Source organism: Pteropus medius, unplaced genomic scaffold, assembly GCF_902729225.1.
Source record: "Pteropus medius unplaced genomic scaffold, Ma_sr-lr_union100, whole genome shotgun sequence".
NCBI lineage: Eukaryota > Metazoa > Chordata > Mammalia > Chiroptera > Pteropodidae > Pteropus > Pteropus medius.
Window position 1 is genome coordinate 1,393,348 of NW_024345599.1, and position 16,524 is coordinate 1,409,871.

Below are 16,524 nucleotides of genomic sequence, written 5' to 3' on the forward strand. Positions count from 1 at the left end.
TACATGGTAAAAAGATCTTAGCAGACGTGATATAATTAAGGATTCTGAGATGGAGAGATTATCCTGAATTAGACCTAGAGGTAATTACAAGAGTGATTATAAGAATGATGCAGGATATCGGAGTGAGTACTAGGTGATGAAAGGCCAGAAGGTTGGAGTATGGGTAGCCTCTAGAAGCTGAAATAGAAAAGGAAACAGATTCTTTCCTAGATTCTACAGAAGGAACACAGGCCCGTTGATACCTTGATTTTAGCCTAGTGAGACCCAGTCCTACTACAGTCTTCTGACCTCTAGAACTGTAAGATAAATTTGTGTTGTTTTAAACCACTAAATTTGTGGTAAATTGGTATAGCAGCAATAGGTAAGCAACAGCACAGTGAAATGTGATATGTGATAAAAACACTCTTTCTCCTTATCTCCAGATATTTAGGACCTACCTACTTATCACTGCAGTTCCAATTCAAACATCACCTTCTTTAGGAAGCCTTCCTTATCTCCAATCTTTATAATTTCTCAACTTAGCTAGCATTTTATCTAAAATAGTTTTATGGTTCTGATTGCTTCTTACTTTGTATTATCGTTATTTGTATATATACTTTATCTTCTCAATTAGACTATACATTTTCTGAGAGCATAAGTTACATTTTATATATTTTGTACCCCATATTTCCTTCCCCGCAACCAGGCCTTGTGCCTTCCATAAAGGAAATGCCTGGTAAATATTAGTTGAATGAGTATTTGGTTAGAAGGAAAATTAATTAAGAACATGATGAGAAGAGATATCCTAATTTAGGCTATGTAGTTGTCTTTTGCATCTTGATTATGGGTTTTTCACAGACAGATTTGAATTCCTGTTTGGAGAACTTCTGCATTTCACAATAAGCTTCATTTTGTTCTTCTACACAAACAAGTGTTCATGGTCACCAGGAGAAGTTTTATCAGTTTGTTAGAATGTTAGGGCTGGCCCTTTCTTATCAGCTCCATTTGACTGTAGCCCTTCTGATCTCCTGGATAGTCCAGTATGCACCGTCATGAAGCAGCTGCCAGGGTAGGGATGTAGAAATAAGCTAATAAATATTAAATGCTTAGTATAGGCAAAGTATTATGAATATTTTTATAGATTGGTTAATACACAGATGTATAAAGCACAGAACTTGTAAGGAGTTCATGGTCCTAATGAGAAGACAAAGTTTATTTAACTTCATCTCAATGTTTATATCTTGATTAATGTGCTTCTCTATAATAGGGTCATTTAGAAACCCTGCCTTCTCTTGCTTTCTGTAGTTGGAAACAAATTAATTTTATAAAAATTTTTTATTAATTTTATAAAATTTTATATAAAAAAAATTTACCCTCAATTCAGCTAGCATCATGACTACTCAGATGTTTTAATGAAAATACCTTAAAAATAGATGAAGGCTTTAGATCTACATAATAAAACCTTTTTTTTAAAAAAACTAAAACTGGCTTCCATTGTGTGTGTTGTTTTTTTTGTTTTTTGTTTTTTTTTTGGAGGAGAGGACTTCAAGTGGGACAAAGGGGAGGGGATACTTAACTTATAAGTTATACCTCACAGAGCTATTCTAAAAGATGGTGGTGAAATACATGAGAGCTTGGGTTGTGCACTGACCTATTAGCTTTGGTTTTACACTGACCTGTCTTATTTGGGTCTTTAAGTTCTTCCTAAGGCTAAGTATAATATTGAAAGGTAGACAATCTTAGTTCACAGAGTCATGAAAAAGTTCCATCTGTCCCATGAGATGGGTTTCTATCTATCCAAAGGCAATTGATTACTATGTTTTGGGTATCAATGAGATGACTGTCCTGTGACACTGGTAGAATTGAATACTCAACTTTAAGTGATGTTCCAAGTGCAAGAGGCAAAAGTAAGGAAGGCAAAGTCTGGAGAGTTTGTGAAAATTTTGTGATATAGATGATGATGATGATGATGATGATGATGATAATGATGATGATGATGATTATCATCATTTTTACTTAAGTATTTTTTTGTGTGCTATTTTTTTTTTTTGGTTTTGGCAGAGCTAGCTGAGACTTTATTTAGGAAAAAAAACACTTGACTTGGCTTTTAGTTGGGAGCATGGATAAGAGGTGGGCCCCCAGGCAGTTGACTCCCTGCCACCAGGGTTGGGCTTAGGACTGGGTCTCCTGTGCCTGATGTTCCCTTGCACAGCTCCTTTTCCATAGGCTCAGAGGCCAGGAGGGACCGCAGCAGCTGTTTACTTGGGTAGGAAGTCAAATGACACAGACACCAGCTTCCCATCATGAATCTCAATCATCTTCACAAATACATTCTTGAAGAAACTGGTGTTGGTAGAACTGAAGGAGCTGGAGTCCCCACCAGAGCCAAAGTTGTACTGGAAGCTCAGGCTGTAGTTGAGTCCAGGGCTTGAGAGTTTCCTATAGTTTGGGCTCAGTCCACTTGACTAGCCACTCAGGTGTTCTTGGTATTGGTACTCATGTTTTGCATCTTAAACTCCAACCTACTCTCCTCACCCTCCAGCAGTTTGTTATAGGTTGCAATCTCCATATCTAGGACCAACTTGACATTCATGAGCTTCTGGTATTCACGCAGCTGCTGGGCATGTCCTGCTTGGTGGTTCTCAGAGCAACCTCCAGCTCAGCCTTCTTGACCTGAGCATCTTTGAGGGCCAGCTTCCCACACTGCTCAGCATGAGTGATGGCAGCCTCCAGGGAAGCCCGCTGGCCTTTGAGGGTCTGGATCTCAGCCTAGAGTCAGCTGATATTCTGGTTCATCTCATAAATTTAAGTCTTCATATAACAAAGGTTGTCCCTGTGTTCCCAGCCGATGTCTCCAGCTCTTCGTATTTGATCTGGTACATGGTCTCAGGCTTGATGTGACTGTGGCTGGCGATCTCGTCATACAGGGCCTTGACCTCGGCAATGATGCCATCCAGGTCCAGGGAGTGATTGTTGTCCACAGACAGCACCACGGATGTGTCAAAGATCTGGGCCTGCAGCTCATGGATCTCTTCATATAGCTGCATGTAGAACTCGATCTCATCGGTCAGCCCTTCCAGGCGGAACTCCAGCTCTACTTTGTTTATGTAAGCTTCATCCACATCCTTCTTAAGGACAAATTAATTCTCCATGTCTGTGTGCTTGTTAATCTTATCCTCGTATCTATTCTTCAAGTCCTCCACGAACCCCTGCATGCTACCAAACTCTGACTACAGCCTCAGTTTCTCCTGGACCAGCATGTCCAGCTGCTGCTGAAGGTTGTTGATGTAGCTCTGGAACATGCTGTCCATGTTGTTGCCAGTCATCTTCTACTACTGCAGGAGGTTCCACTTGGTCTCCAGGATCTTGTCATGATGCTCCAGAATCCACACCTTGTTGATGAATGAGGCAAACTTGTTGAGGGTGTTAATCTGTTCCTTCTCCTGGGTGCCCACCACCAGGATGTTGAGGTCCACTTCCAGCTTCAGGAGGCTCAGCAGGCTTTGGTCCACTTGGACAGCTATGATACTCCCCATACCACCAGCCTGCCTCCTAGAACTGTGTTCAGATTCATGTGGATGCCTAGGCCAGCCCAGTAGCCACTGCCCACTCAGGAAAAGGTGGAAGTGCTAATATGAGTGCTGGGAGCACTTGAGTACGAGTTGCTGCTGAAGGCCCAGGGGCCAGAGGTAGACACCTTGTAGGTTTTTATGGTCCTCCTCATGGACATGGTAGAGGCTGGAGTGGAAGTAAGGAGACCGAAACAAAGAGTTGAGAAGGATCCCAAAAGCTGCTTTTTTTGTGTGCTATTATATGTAAGGCACTGGGTTAGGCACAATGAGTAAGATAAAGGTGAAGAGGTCCCAACTGTAAAAAAGACAAATCTAGAAGAAAAAAAAGAGGAAATGACAATATAAAGAGTCATATGAAAGCACCAAATGAAAATTGTCCCATTATAGTGTAAGCTTAAATTTATATAGCTATATTCCTGATCTTTAGTCTTAAATCTATTCAATACTTTTCTTCTTTACTATCAGCATAACTATACTTCTCTTTCCTAGATCATTTTGATTTGGATGTTCTGGATATGGAAAAGCGAAAAGACAAGTTCGCTTTATAGGCTAAAAGTGAAAAAACAAGAGGTAGGTGTATTAGTCAGGGATATATATCTCTCTCCATATATATTTATATATGAGGAGATTTCTTGTAAGAATTGGCTTATGTGGTTATGGAGATCTAGAAATCCCACAATATGCCATCTGCAAGCTGGAGGAACAGGAAAGAGCCAGTGGAATAATTTAGTCTGAGTCCCAGGGCCTAAAAACCAGGGGAGGCTGTGATATAACTCCCAGTCTGAAGTCAAAGTCCTGAGAAGCAGGAGCTCCAATGTCAGAGCAGGAAAAGGTAGACATTCAAGCTCAAGAAAATAGAGTGATAATTCACTCTTCCTTTTAGTTTTTTTTTTCTATCTAGACCCTCAAAGGATTATATATATGTGATGCCTGCCCACATTGGTGACGTCAGGTCTCTTTACTCAGTCCACTGAATCAAATGCTAATCTCTTCCAGAAACACACTCATAGATACACCCAGAAATAATGTTTTACCAGCTATCTGGACATCCCCTAGTCCAGTCAAGAAGACCCATACATTTATCCATCATAGTAGGTAAAATGTCCTCTGGAAGCCAAGCTGTATGCAAGAGCTTAGGTTTTTAGGGATAAGTACACTGTGAGGGATAGTCCATTGCCAATCTATGGACAATCTACTAACTCTTACCATCTCAGAATATCCCGGGTGGTATTTTCTTTTGTGCCCTTGCCTTTTCTAGTTATTATTTTTCACTATAATTGCCAGATGAAAAGGTACGGGGTTAGAAATCCTGTCTATAATTCATGATCATCTTTTATTGTCAACCATCTAATAATTTCTATTGTAAAATTTCAAAATATGTCAGTGGCTATTCATTTATTTATTCTTAATACATATTTATCCATGTCTAATATATAACAGCAATGCTCTAGGAGCTGAGTATAAAGTGAATAGAACAGGTACTACTCTTGCTCTAGAGGAGCTTGAAATGTAATTAGAGAGAAATATATTTAGAAAATTGATTCAAAAATAAATGCATAATTACAAATTATAATAAGCACTGTAAAGGATAAATGAGCAGGCTCTGAAAGAGAGTAATAATGGGAGTTGTGCTACCAATTTAGATAGGTTGACCAAGAAAGGTTATTCTGAGGAAGTGATATTTCTGAGACCTGCTACAAAGCAGTCTGTTATCAAGGAAAGAGGACTGGGCTATGGGTATTCCATGCAGAGAAAACAGCATGTGTGAAAGTACGTGAGATGAGAAAAGCTTGTCATGATCTAGGACATGAAAGGAGCCCACTGTGACTGAGCCAAGTGAGTTGAGGTTTTGTAAAAAGGATAGAGAGACAGGCAAGGGCCAAATCATATATGGCTATGTAGGTTCTGGTAAATATCAGGATGTGAAGTTTATCCTAAATGTGAAGAAAATACGTTGAAGTATTTTAAGCAAGAGTCAGTGTGATTTATGCTTTAAAAAACAATTGTGTCCTATAGAGATATAATATGGGGGCAAGAAAGAACATCATTTAAGAAACTATTTGAGTAGTATAAGATAGATTTGTGGGAACTTGAGCTAGAATGATGTCAGGAAGGAAGGGCAAATTCAAGAGAGACAATTGTGACATTTTGTGAGAAAGGTCGATACTGTATTTACCCTTATTTGGGAAGCTGAGATAGAGAAAGTTTGAGGATATAAGATCAGCTTGATGTATCATTCCTTACCATGTCACATGAATATTCCCATGTACTCAGTGCAGGGGCTAAATTGAATAAAACTCCAGGACACTCAACTCAGTATTAGTCTTGATTTGTTGGGTAGATATATTAATATAAACTGGTATATCCTCTGAGAATCCACTGAGGTGTGGGGATTTAAAATGTATTTAGTAAATGATGACAAATAGTGGTTAAAAAGAGTTAATTATTTTGAATTTGGATGAAATTCTTTTAAATATTTAGTTAAAATTTAATTTATTGAAAAATTATTAATGTTTGATTAATATTCAAGCTATTATATGCCTATAAGTACTCAGATCATACTAAGTACCATTGGGGACATCATGGAGGTATAAGATATTATTTTGGCTTTGTAACAAACTATCCCCAAAACCGTGGCTTAAAAGTGGTCACAAATATGATTGTTGACTTGACTTAGCTATGCAGGTTTTGACAGGTCTCTGGTTGTGTTAGAAATGTAGTTATGGTCATATGGTGGTTGGAGTTGAGGTTATCACAAACACTTCTTCACTCTAGGTTCTGTGCCATACTGGGAAGACTCAAACAGCTGAAGTTTGGAACAGCTAGAGCACCCCAGACTTCTTTCTCTGTTTCTGTGTACTCTTTCCATGTGATCTCTCCACATGATGGTCTAAAGGTAGCTGGATTTCTACATGGTGGCTAAAGGATCTCAGAGTGAATATGCCAACAGAAAACAGCAGAAACTTACCGTCAGAAGTCACCTCTGCTGCATTATGTTCATTGAGGCAATCACGAAGGCCCATCCAGGTTCAAGTAGAGGGAACATAGACTCCATCTCTTAATAGGAAGAGTGAGAAAGCATTTGCAAACAAGTTTTATCACCAAAGTTCCTTATTAAAGAACACAAACAAAACAAAACAAAACAAAACAAAACTTTACACTTTAGCTGGGCATGACCAAAAGATGACAACACTAGAGAGAACTGCATATTTTATAAACATATAAGACAATCATGTACTTAATGATAGGGAAATGACCTGAGAAATGTGTCATTAAGCAATTTTGCCTTGTGCAAATATCATGGAGCACACTTACAGAGACCTAGATGGCATAGCCTACTACAAACAGGCTATACGTATAGCCTTTTGCTCTTATGGTGCAAGCCTATTCAGCATCTTACTGTACAAAACAACATGAGATTAAATCAAACACAAGAGATGTGGTAAACATGAGATATATGAGGAGGCTGCTGGGGTAACACAGCATATTGTTTTACCTCAAACATTTTTTTAATAAGTCAAAAGCATACACACTAAAACAATGATAGAAAGTACAGTATAATAAATGTGTAAGCTAATACAGTACAGTATTATGTACTGTACATAATTGTATGTATTATACATAATTGTATGTACTATACTTTTAAAAATATTTTTTTAGTTTTTAATTGCAGTTGGCATATAATATTATATTAGTTTCAGGTGTACAACATATGTGCTATACTCTTATATGACTGGCAGCACAGTAGGTTTGTTTATACCAGCATCACCATACACATGTGGGTAATGTGTTGCACTATAATGGCTACTATGTCACTAGGTGATAAGAAGTTTACACCTCCATTATAATCTTATGGCACCAACATCTTATATGCAGTCAGTCATTGAATGAAACGTCCTTATGTGGTGCATTATGTATGTATACTTAGTAATAGTTACTTCATTTTTAGAAGGCGTATACTATAAAATCAAGCAGTGATTTATGTGATACTTTCTTGGACTAAATTTACAGCTCCATAAGAAAACTTAAGAATATCTAGTTATTGTATATACCAAACTAATTAGAACTACTTATGAAGCTATCTAGAAGTAAGAAATCTCTAATTCAGTGAGTTAATCATGCATATTTGGACAATATTTTTGTTTTTTAGTCTGTTAGGAGGACAGTCACCACCATCATATACCACAAGTATTTCCATTGTTTTGTTTAGCTCTAGTAAGAAGATATAAGGCTCTGGATAAGCCAAACAATTTCAGACAGATTCATAAAAGAGACTGTTATTTAACTGAGAATTCTTCTTCCTTTTTCTATTTATCTATGGTGTGAAGAACAATGAGCTTTTCTTTTTTTGACTGACAATTTAACAATTGAGAATAAATTAAGCCAAGGAAAACATTGTTTTCATACTTTCTGAACTGGTAACTATTATTTAATACAAAACAAAATAAAACAAACAAACAGCAAATACTTGGAATTTTATTTTATATAGTTTCTGATAAGTCTAGGTATATCTGCTGCTACTGGATGACTTTCCTCAAAACCTCAATGAAAAATATATTTTTGAAAGTTTCTGTATTAGTTTTAAAATATTTTGGTACTATGAAGGGATGATTGCTTACTGTTCTCTTAGAATAAGTTCTTATTCAATGAGTAAGCATGACTTTAGTGAAGAAGACAGAACATTATCAAGAAAATGATATAGATACAGTGTCTGATCTGCTGCAATGTCTAAAATGTTTCTTCAAAAAGTTATGTGACTTTCTTATTTCAAGTGCTATCTTTTTAAATATTTTATATTTTTTCAATTATAGTTAGCATATAATACTATATTAGTTTCAGGTGTACAACATAGCGATTAGACATTTATATAACTTATGAAATGATCATCCTAATAAATCTAGTACATATCTGACACCATGCATAGTTATTATAATATTATTGGCTATATTCCTTATGCCGTACTTTACATCTCCATGACTATTTTGTAATTACCAATTTGTACTTCTTAAGCCCTTTCCCTAGTTCACTCACCCCCAAAACCCCTTCCCATCAGGCAACCCTCAAAATGTTCTCTGTGTCTATGAGTTATTTTTATTACATTTGTTAGTTTATTTTGCTCTTTAGATCATATGTGAAATCATATGGCATTTGTCTTTCTCTATCTGACTTACTACACTCAGCACAATACCCTCTAGGTCCATCCATGTTCTCGCAGATGGTAAGATTCCATTTATTTATTTATTCATTTATTTACTTTTATGGGTGAGTAATATTCCTTTGTATATGTGTACAATCTCTTCTTTATCCATTCATTTATTGATGACACCCACGTTGCCTCTGCATCTTAGCTATTATAAATAATGCTGCAATGAACATATGGATGCATATGTCCCTTCAAAGTAGTAATTTGGATTTCTTCAGATAAATATCCAGAAGTAAGATTACTGGGTCCTTTATCTCTTGTTATAGCTTTTGTTTTAAAGTCTATTTATCTGGTGTAAGTATTGCAACCCAGATTTATTTTTCATTTCCATTTTCATGGAATATATTTTTTTCATTTCTTTACTTTCATCTGTGTGTGTCTTCTGATTGGAAGTGAGTTTGTTGTAGGCACCATATGTAAGGATCTTGTTTTCTTATCCATTCAGCCATCCAATCTTTTGACTGCAGCATTTATTTCTTTTTTCATTTGAAGTAACTGTTGATAGATATATGTTTATTACCACTTTATTATTCATAGTTTCGACTAACATTTTTTCTTCTTCTTAAAGGAGTACCTCCAACATTTTCTGTAATGCTGGCTTGGTGGTGATGAACTCCTTTAGCTTTTTTTTTCCCCTCTCTGAGAAGCTGTATCTGTGCTTTGATTCTAAATGATAACTTTGCTGGGTAGAGTAAATCTTGGTTGTAGGTCCTGGCTTTTCATCACTTTCAGTATTTCGTGCCAATCCCTCCTGGCCTGTCAAGTGTCTGTTCAGAAATTAGCTGGCAGTTTTATGAAAGTGAACTTGTAGGTTACTAAGTGCTTTTTTCTTGCTGCTTTTAAGATTCTCTCTTTGTCTTTAAGCTTCGGCATTTTAATTATAATGTGTTTTAGTGTGGGCCTCTTTGGGTTCATTTTGGTTGGGACTCTCTGAGCTTTCTGGGCTTGTATGTCTGTTTCTTTCATCAGGTTAGAGAATTTTTCCATCATTATTTCTTCAAATACGTCTTCAATTCCTTTCTATCTCTCTTCTCCTTCTGATACTCCTATGATGCGAATGTTGTTATGCTTGATGTCTTCCCAGAGGCCCCTTAAAATATCTTTTTTTTTTTTAATTTTTTTGTTGCCGTTCTGATTGGGTGTTTTCTGTTGCCTCATCTTCTAAATCGCTGATTTAATCCTCAGTTTCATCTAATCTGTTGATTCCCTCTAATACATTCTTCATTTTGGTAACTGTATTCTTCATTTCTGACTGGTTCTTTTTATATTTTCTGTCTCTATTTTTATGTTAAAGGTCTTAATGAGTGCATCTACTCTTCCCCTAAGTTTATTGAGCATCCTTATAACCAGTGCTTTGAACTCTGCCCATGATAGATTGCTTGTGTCCATTTTGTTGAATTATTTTTTGGGAGCTTCGTTCTGTTTTTCATGTCGGACATGTTTTTTCCCTCCCATCCTATGTTGTTCTGTGTGTGTATTAGGTAGGCCTCCTAAATCTCCTGGTCTTAGTAGAGTGGCTTTATGTAATCGGTGTGTTGAAGGGCCCAGTGGCACAGATCTGGAAGGGGTTCTTGTGCAGGCCAAGTTCAGCTTCAGCCTGTGCACCTCCAGGGCCACCTGGTAAGAGTCACCAAGCAATCCACAAATGGCTGCCACCTGTTCTGGGCTTATAAGTGCTTTGAGGCCAAGTCAGAAACTGAGGCCAGCTGCCACTGGTGCAGCACTTAGGGCTGCTCAGTACTTGGGGCTGCCCTCAGAGATAGAGGGCATGCTGAGGACAGGTGTTACTTCTTTGGGATTTGTGAGCCTTTGAGAGATTTTAGGAAAGTCCTCAGCATGAGCCAAGACAGCCCATTTGTATGGAATAGACCTCTGGGAGTGGCTTGGGTGGGTCCACAAGTTGGGAGGGGCGGGATCTCAGGGAATCCCCTGAGTGGAGTGATCTGTGTTATCTAGGTTGATGGTGACTCAGATATGAAGGTGGATGTGTCTGCAGGCCAAGAGGGAGGAGGACTCAACAAAGGAACAATGGAAGAAAGCTGCCCCTCTAGCCCTTGCCCTGAAACTTGACAACTCAACACCTCCTTGTATGCCCCTGGCACCCCTAGAGCAGCTGCCCAAGCTTTAGAGCTCAGTGCGAGTGAGTCTATCAGCAAGTAAGGCTGGATATGGGCCCTTTAACAGGAATGTCTGTGACTTCCACACCCCTCCATCTCGTTCAGCTGCAACCTCCGCTGGTTTTCACAGCCAGAGTTTGAGAGTATGTCTCTTCCTGGTGCTAGACCCCTGAGCTGGGGAGCCCAGTGTGGGGTCAGAAACCCTCACTCCTCAGGGGGAGGATAGGGCTCTGCAGCCAAGATAACTCTCCTGATTCTCTATCGCCACATGTGGTTGTGGGATCAGGTCATTTTGCATCTCGGTCCCTCTTACCAGTTTGAAGTGACTTGTTATTTTTGTCCCTAGTTATAGGGATTCTGTTCAACCAGACCTCAGACAACTCTGCATGCTGGTTGCTCTGTAGTTCTGTTATAATTTTGGTGTGGTTGCAAGAGGAGGTGTGCACAGCCTCTACCTTCTGTGCCATCTTGGAAGATCAGCAAGGCTCTGTTGTCTTTAGCTGGTGGCTTCCAAGGTTGTCTTGGGGTTCATCTGCATTCCATCTAGCTACAAGGGGCAAATGTGGTATGTTCTATGCGTATGCCAAGTATATTTGTAACTGCCCAGTGATAATCGGGCTTCATTTCTCAGAACTCATTCTGTTGCTGATGGTAAGATGATGCTTGGGCACTCCTATATTATGGAAAATTTAAGCTTATGCCTCCTACTTCTTATATCAAACCTTCCAACTCAGTTTTTATGAAAATAAGAAACAAATTCATATTAATATGTTAAATGTAACGTATGATATAACACTGGGAAGTTGATTCATTATGCTGGATTTTGAGATCTGGAGAAAGCTATTTCTTATTTGGCATTCAGACTAAAACAAATGAAAATGCTGGCAGCTACTCTATCTTCTGAATATTTAATCTGATTCAAAATTTGACCCATTTGTATATAATTTCCAGGTATATAACACAGCTTTTTCCTTAAACAGTAGTATAAACAATGTTGTAAATCAAAAGGATAAAGCCTGAGAAGAATAAAATCCATAAATAGCTATTTATATATTACCTTTTGCAAGACTAAACAAATATGAATTTTATCTATAAGACTTCCTTAGTTTCAGTTACCAAAGAAATCCAGATATCTCTGTGACAGAGACAATTTTAGGGTGAGGAATTTCAAGTGAAGAATAAAAGATATGTAGTTAAATGAACATAGATTCCAGTTTCTACCCTGTTCGTCAGCCTGGAACTTAGCCAGGACATTATCTTTCTTCTTTTTCTGAAAAGCTTCCAGGAGATTTTAAGTGACCCATAAAGTTCAACTCCTTTTGTTCTACATTTTATTGAAAGCCAGTACCATGGCCCCCAATGGGTTGAAGTCTCCTAGGCTGTGTATGCTGAGATGAGCACTATCATCTTGATCTTGTCTGGGTGATGAGCTAATTTGCATTGGAGGTAGAGATAGTTGGAAACTGGCTCTCTAGGGCTTTGAATGTAAGAAGGTAGAGAACCTATTGCTACATTTTATTTCTGAGCTGTGATTTAGTCAATATGTCCAGAGACTATTTTAAATGAACTAGAGGCTTCAAAAAAGGCATTGCCTTTAAGATATATAACCTGTGATTAAAAATAACCCCAGCTCAAAGCAGGGAGTGACCTTTGCAAAAAAAAGCAGTAATGGGATATTTTGGTTATTTTTACCATACTAAAATAGGTCTATTTAATACTGCAAATGAAATAGATTAAAAAATGAATGGCAATTAAGGAGAACTCAGTCAGTACTGGATGTGGTTTGTAGTGAAGGGACACTACATCTTTTAAATAAATATATGCAGAATACCCGGACTATTTACGTGAATTATACAAGTGTGGCATATAATGGTCATGCGCGTGACATATTTAGTCATTTAAAGCTCAGTTTACACCATATGCTGATGAAAATGTGTGTATTGTCAATAGATACTCCCAGTGTGTATTCTCTTTGGGAACTGGCCTAAAGACATTAATGCCATTTCCCCCAAATGATTCTATTTTTATTGGGAGTATCATTAACATTAGAAACTCTTGGTCCTTTGTATTTCAGCAAGACATACTTTAGGCTTTAGATCCCTTTCAAAGACCTTAGAGTTTTACTTTTCCCTTCAGAACTCTAGAGCAGTTTGGAGCTTTAACATATTGCTGCAAGTACGACCTGAAAGCATTTAAGGACCAAGTGTCATTTTATTAGAACTTCTTACTTATTGCAATAAGGTAACAATCAGTCCAATAACTGATTGTTATTTGAATTATAATTCTTCTCTTATAAGTGATAATTGAAAAAACAGTTATAGTGTATATATTTTATACAGTATTTATTTATTTTTTTTCTAAAAATGCTTACCTGTACATACTTGCATCTCTCTAAATGGAGTTAAGCGTTTTGATGAAGGGTTGACTGAGTTGAGGCAATAGCTCTCATCAACTGCTTGATATGAATTATGTCTCCTATTATTTCATAAGGTGAAAATAATGGAGAAGGCTATGAAGGGCCCTGGTGGCAGGTAAGAGCACTTGAGACAGTTGTTTTAGAGAAATTACTTCAAAGACACAAACCCATTCTTAGTAATTGCCTAATGGTAGGATAGGGTAGGGGGCTTGTTTCTCTCTCTGAAGTGAGGTGTCAGAGACAAATTGCCAGGCAGTAAACTCACTTGTGTACTGAGCTGAGAATGATAAGCTATGTTCGTTCATGCTACGGTGTCCTTTTCAACTGCCTGCCCACTTTTCTTGGGTGGGAGCTTCTGACTGCCACTGGAATGCCAAGTGACACAACAAATGATCTGCCAGTGTTTTTCTGTTAGTTCTCCGTAGTGAGGATTTTGCTGATGGATTAGGCTCCAGAAAGTATTAGAAAAGCAGCTTTTTATTTCTTCTCAAATCTCTTGTACTTCTCTTTAGCAGAGCAATTACCGTGCTTTATTGTCATTATTTGTGTCTGTCTTTCTCAGTAGACCATGAACTCATTGATGGTAGGAACTTTGTCTTATTTATCTTTGTATACCCAGGGTCTAGCACAGTTTCTTGGACATAGTAAAAATTCAATAAATGCTTGTGGACTAAATAAAGAAATGAGTGAGACAATGTTAATTCAATCTCTGAGTCCAAACAGAGACCAAGACTCCCACACTTATAAGACAATTTTTTGTTTTATGATACTTGACTTCCTAGAGGCTAAGAGAGTGCTTCTAGGTTTGTGCATCCACATTTTGTTCTATGGGGCATAGAGGTTATCAATGTCCTATATCTTTGGAAAAGAGATATTTTTGAGCTGTCTTTTCATCCAATGGTAATACCAGAATGCAAGCATAGCACCCTGAAACTTTCATTCATTAGAACCATTGTAATGGTAATTAATCATTTTTTTTTCTTTATTTGTGTGGTTTCTTGACAAAGGTCTACATCCATCATTTGGCTATGAATCCAATGATGGATGGTAAATACTTTTGATTTTGCTCACCATCTCACCCCCAGGAAATAGTATAGTGCCTGGCAGAAGGTAGGTAATCCATAAATATATGAATGGCTGAAAACACTAAGATGTCTTCCTCCATTCAGGATTTTATTTTTATCTTTTATAGAACAGAAAATATATAGGTTTATCAGTCTTCTCAGCAATACCCTGTAAACTTTCTTCAGGTTCTAATCTAACATGTGAGCATTCAGGTTCTTTTCGGAAAGCTTTAATAAAATTTATTCTAATTATTTGACCAGATTATCGATTTTTAATAAAGAATAACTATCTCTTAAGTTAACACATTGACTTTTAAAGTGCCGAAGTTTGGAAAACTCTGCAGTTTTGATCTCAATGAAAACTTTCCGTTAATTTTTAAAGGAGTGAGTGTTTAGCTGCTGCACAGACTTCTCTCAAGGGGAAAGGCCTTTAAGAGTGACACTCAGTAATTTGGCCATTAAGGTTCATGTTCATCTTCTTTCTGTCTATTGAAACTTCTAGGGTAGGCAGTACAAATAGCTTATCAAGTAGTTTTAAAGGTCATGTGCAAGGGAAAAAATCCTGCACTGCTCATGGAAATGTTCTTAGTAATCAGTGCCTGCTTATGGGAGGAGGGGACTGAGGGACTCTCTCAGCTCATCTATCTTGTCTTTTCTTCCAGGTCACTTTGTGACAGTTTTTGAGTTGGTAGCAGCCTAGCGTGGAAGGTAGCTAGCTATGCACAACTCTATTTCTACATTAGTGAAGGCAGTAAGTGAGAAAACTTTCACTTTTTCTTTTCCTCTTCAGCCTCTTCACTCTACCTCTGGGGTGAGTCTGACAGAGACAGGAGCAAAGAACAGTCTTCTTTGTTTGACAGCATTGGTCAAAACCACCTTTCTTTTAAAAATTTATTTAAATTAGTTTCCAGTACACAGTACATTGATTAGATATCTATATAGTTCATAAAACGATCCCCCCATTTGCTCCCACTCTCTACTGGCCCTCCACCTGACCATCATATTAATGCTAACTGCATTCTCTCTGCCCTGCTCGCCATCCCTGTGAGCAACTATCAACTACTAATTTGGAAATTTTTAACACTTCACACCATTCTCCCAGCCCCCAACCCCTCCCCCCCTCCCCCTCTGTCTGTCACCAAATTGTCCACTATATTTGTCAGTTTGTTTTTGATTAGTTTGTTCTTTTTGTTCCTTACATTCTACATATATGTGAAATCACATGGTATTTATCTTTCTCTGTCTGACTTATTTTACTCAGCATAAGAACCTCTAGGTCCATCCATGTCGTTGCAAATGGTAGGATTTTATTTTTTTAATGGCTGAGTAATATTCCATTGTATATATGAACCATGAATTCTTTATCCAATCTTCTGTCGATGGGCATTTAGGTTGCTTCCATATCTTGGCTATTGTAAATTGTGCTGCCATGAACATAGGGGTGCATAGATCTTTATGAATTATTGTTTTGGTTTTCTTTGAATAAATACCCAGAAGTGCAATTGCTGGGTCAAAGCCATTTTTCACAGAAGGAGTCAGAATAAGGATGGTGGGATGCTCATCCTTTTCTCCTGCTGTTACTTTTTATTTCAGCCTGTGACAAAGCTATGTCTGTGTTGTTTCTCTGGCCTGCTAAAACCCTCTATGGAATGCACAAAGCGAGCCCTGCCCAGTCATGTCAGACCACATCATGAATCCCTCATAGGTGGATCTGTAACTTCTCAAAGGAAGCAAAAACTTAATTCACCACTCCAGATCTCCACTGAGACCACTAACTTAACTTCCTTTGAGACCCCATTGAGATATTGGTCTTTTTCATTCTTTTTCTTTATCCAATCAGTAAAAAGTTGCAGCTGCTTGGAAGATGAAGGAAAACTTAGAGTTTATAAAAATGGTAGCTTTGAGGCAGGCATTTAGGAATGACTCTTAATAGTTCCTTCAGAAGAGCGAACTGTACCTCTGGGCTTATTGCTGTCACCTATTGAGAGAGAAAGCACAGAATGAGTCTGCAATAATGATAAAATGAAGAATGCATTCTTCCATAGCTCATGGTATACCTGCTTTGCATATGGATTTATTAGTAAGATAAGAGTCTCCTTAACATTCTGTTTCATTATCTGCTTCTGAGAATATACCAGTAGGTTTGGGGGATTATATTTTAAAGAGAAAGTGA

General features: G+C 37.8%; 1 pseudogene; it reads right to left on the reverse strand.

Annotated features, from left to right (window-relative positions):
- Window positions 1–2,237: 2,237 nt before the first annotated feature.
- Window positions 2,238–3,721, reverse strand: LOC120611582 (keratin, type II cytoskeletal 8-like; annotated as a pseudogene).
- Between the last annotated feature and the right edge of the window lie 12,803 nt (window positions 3,722–16,524).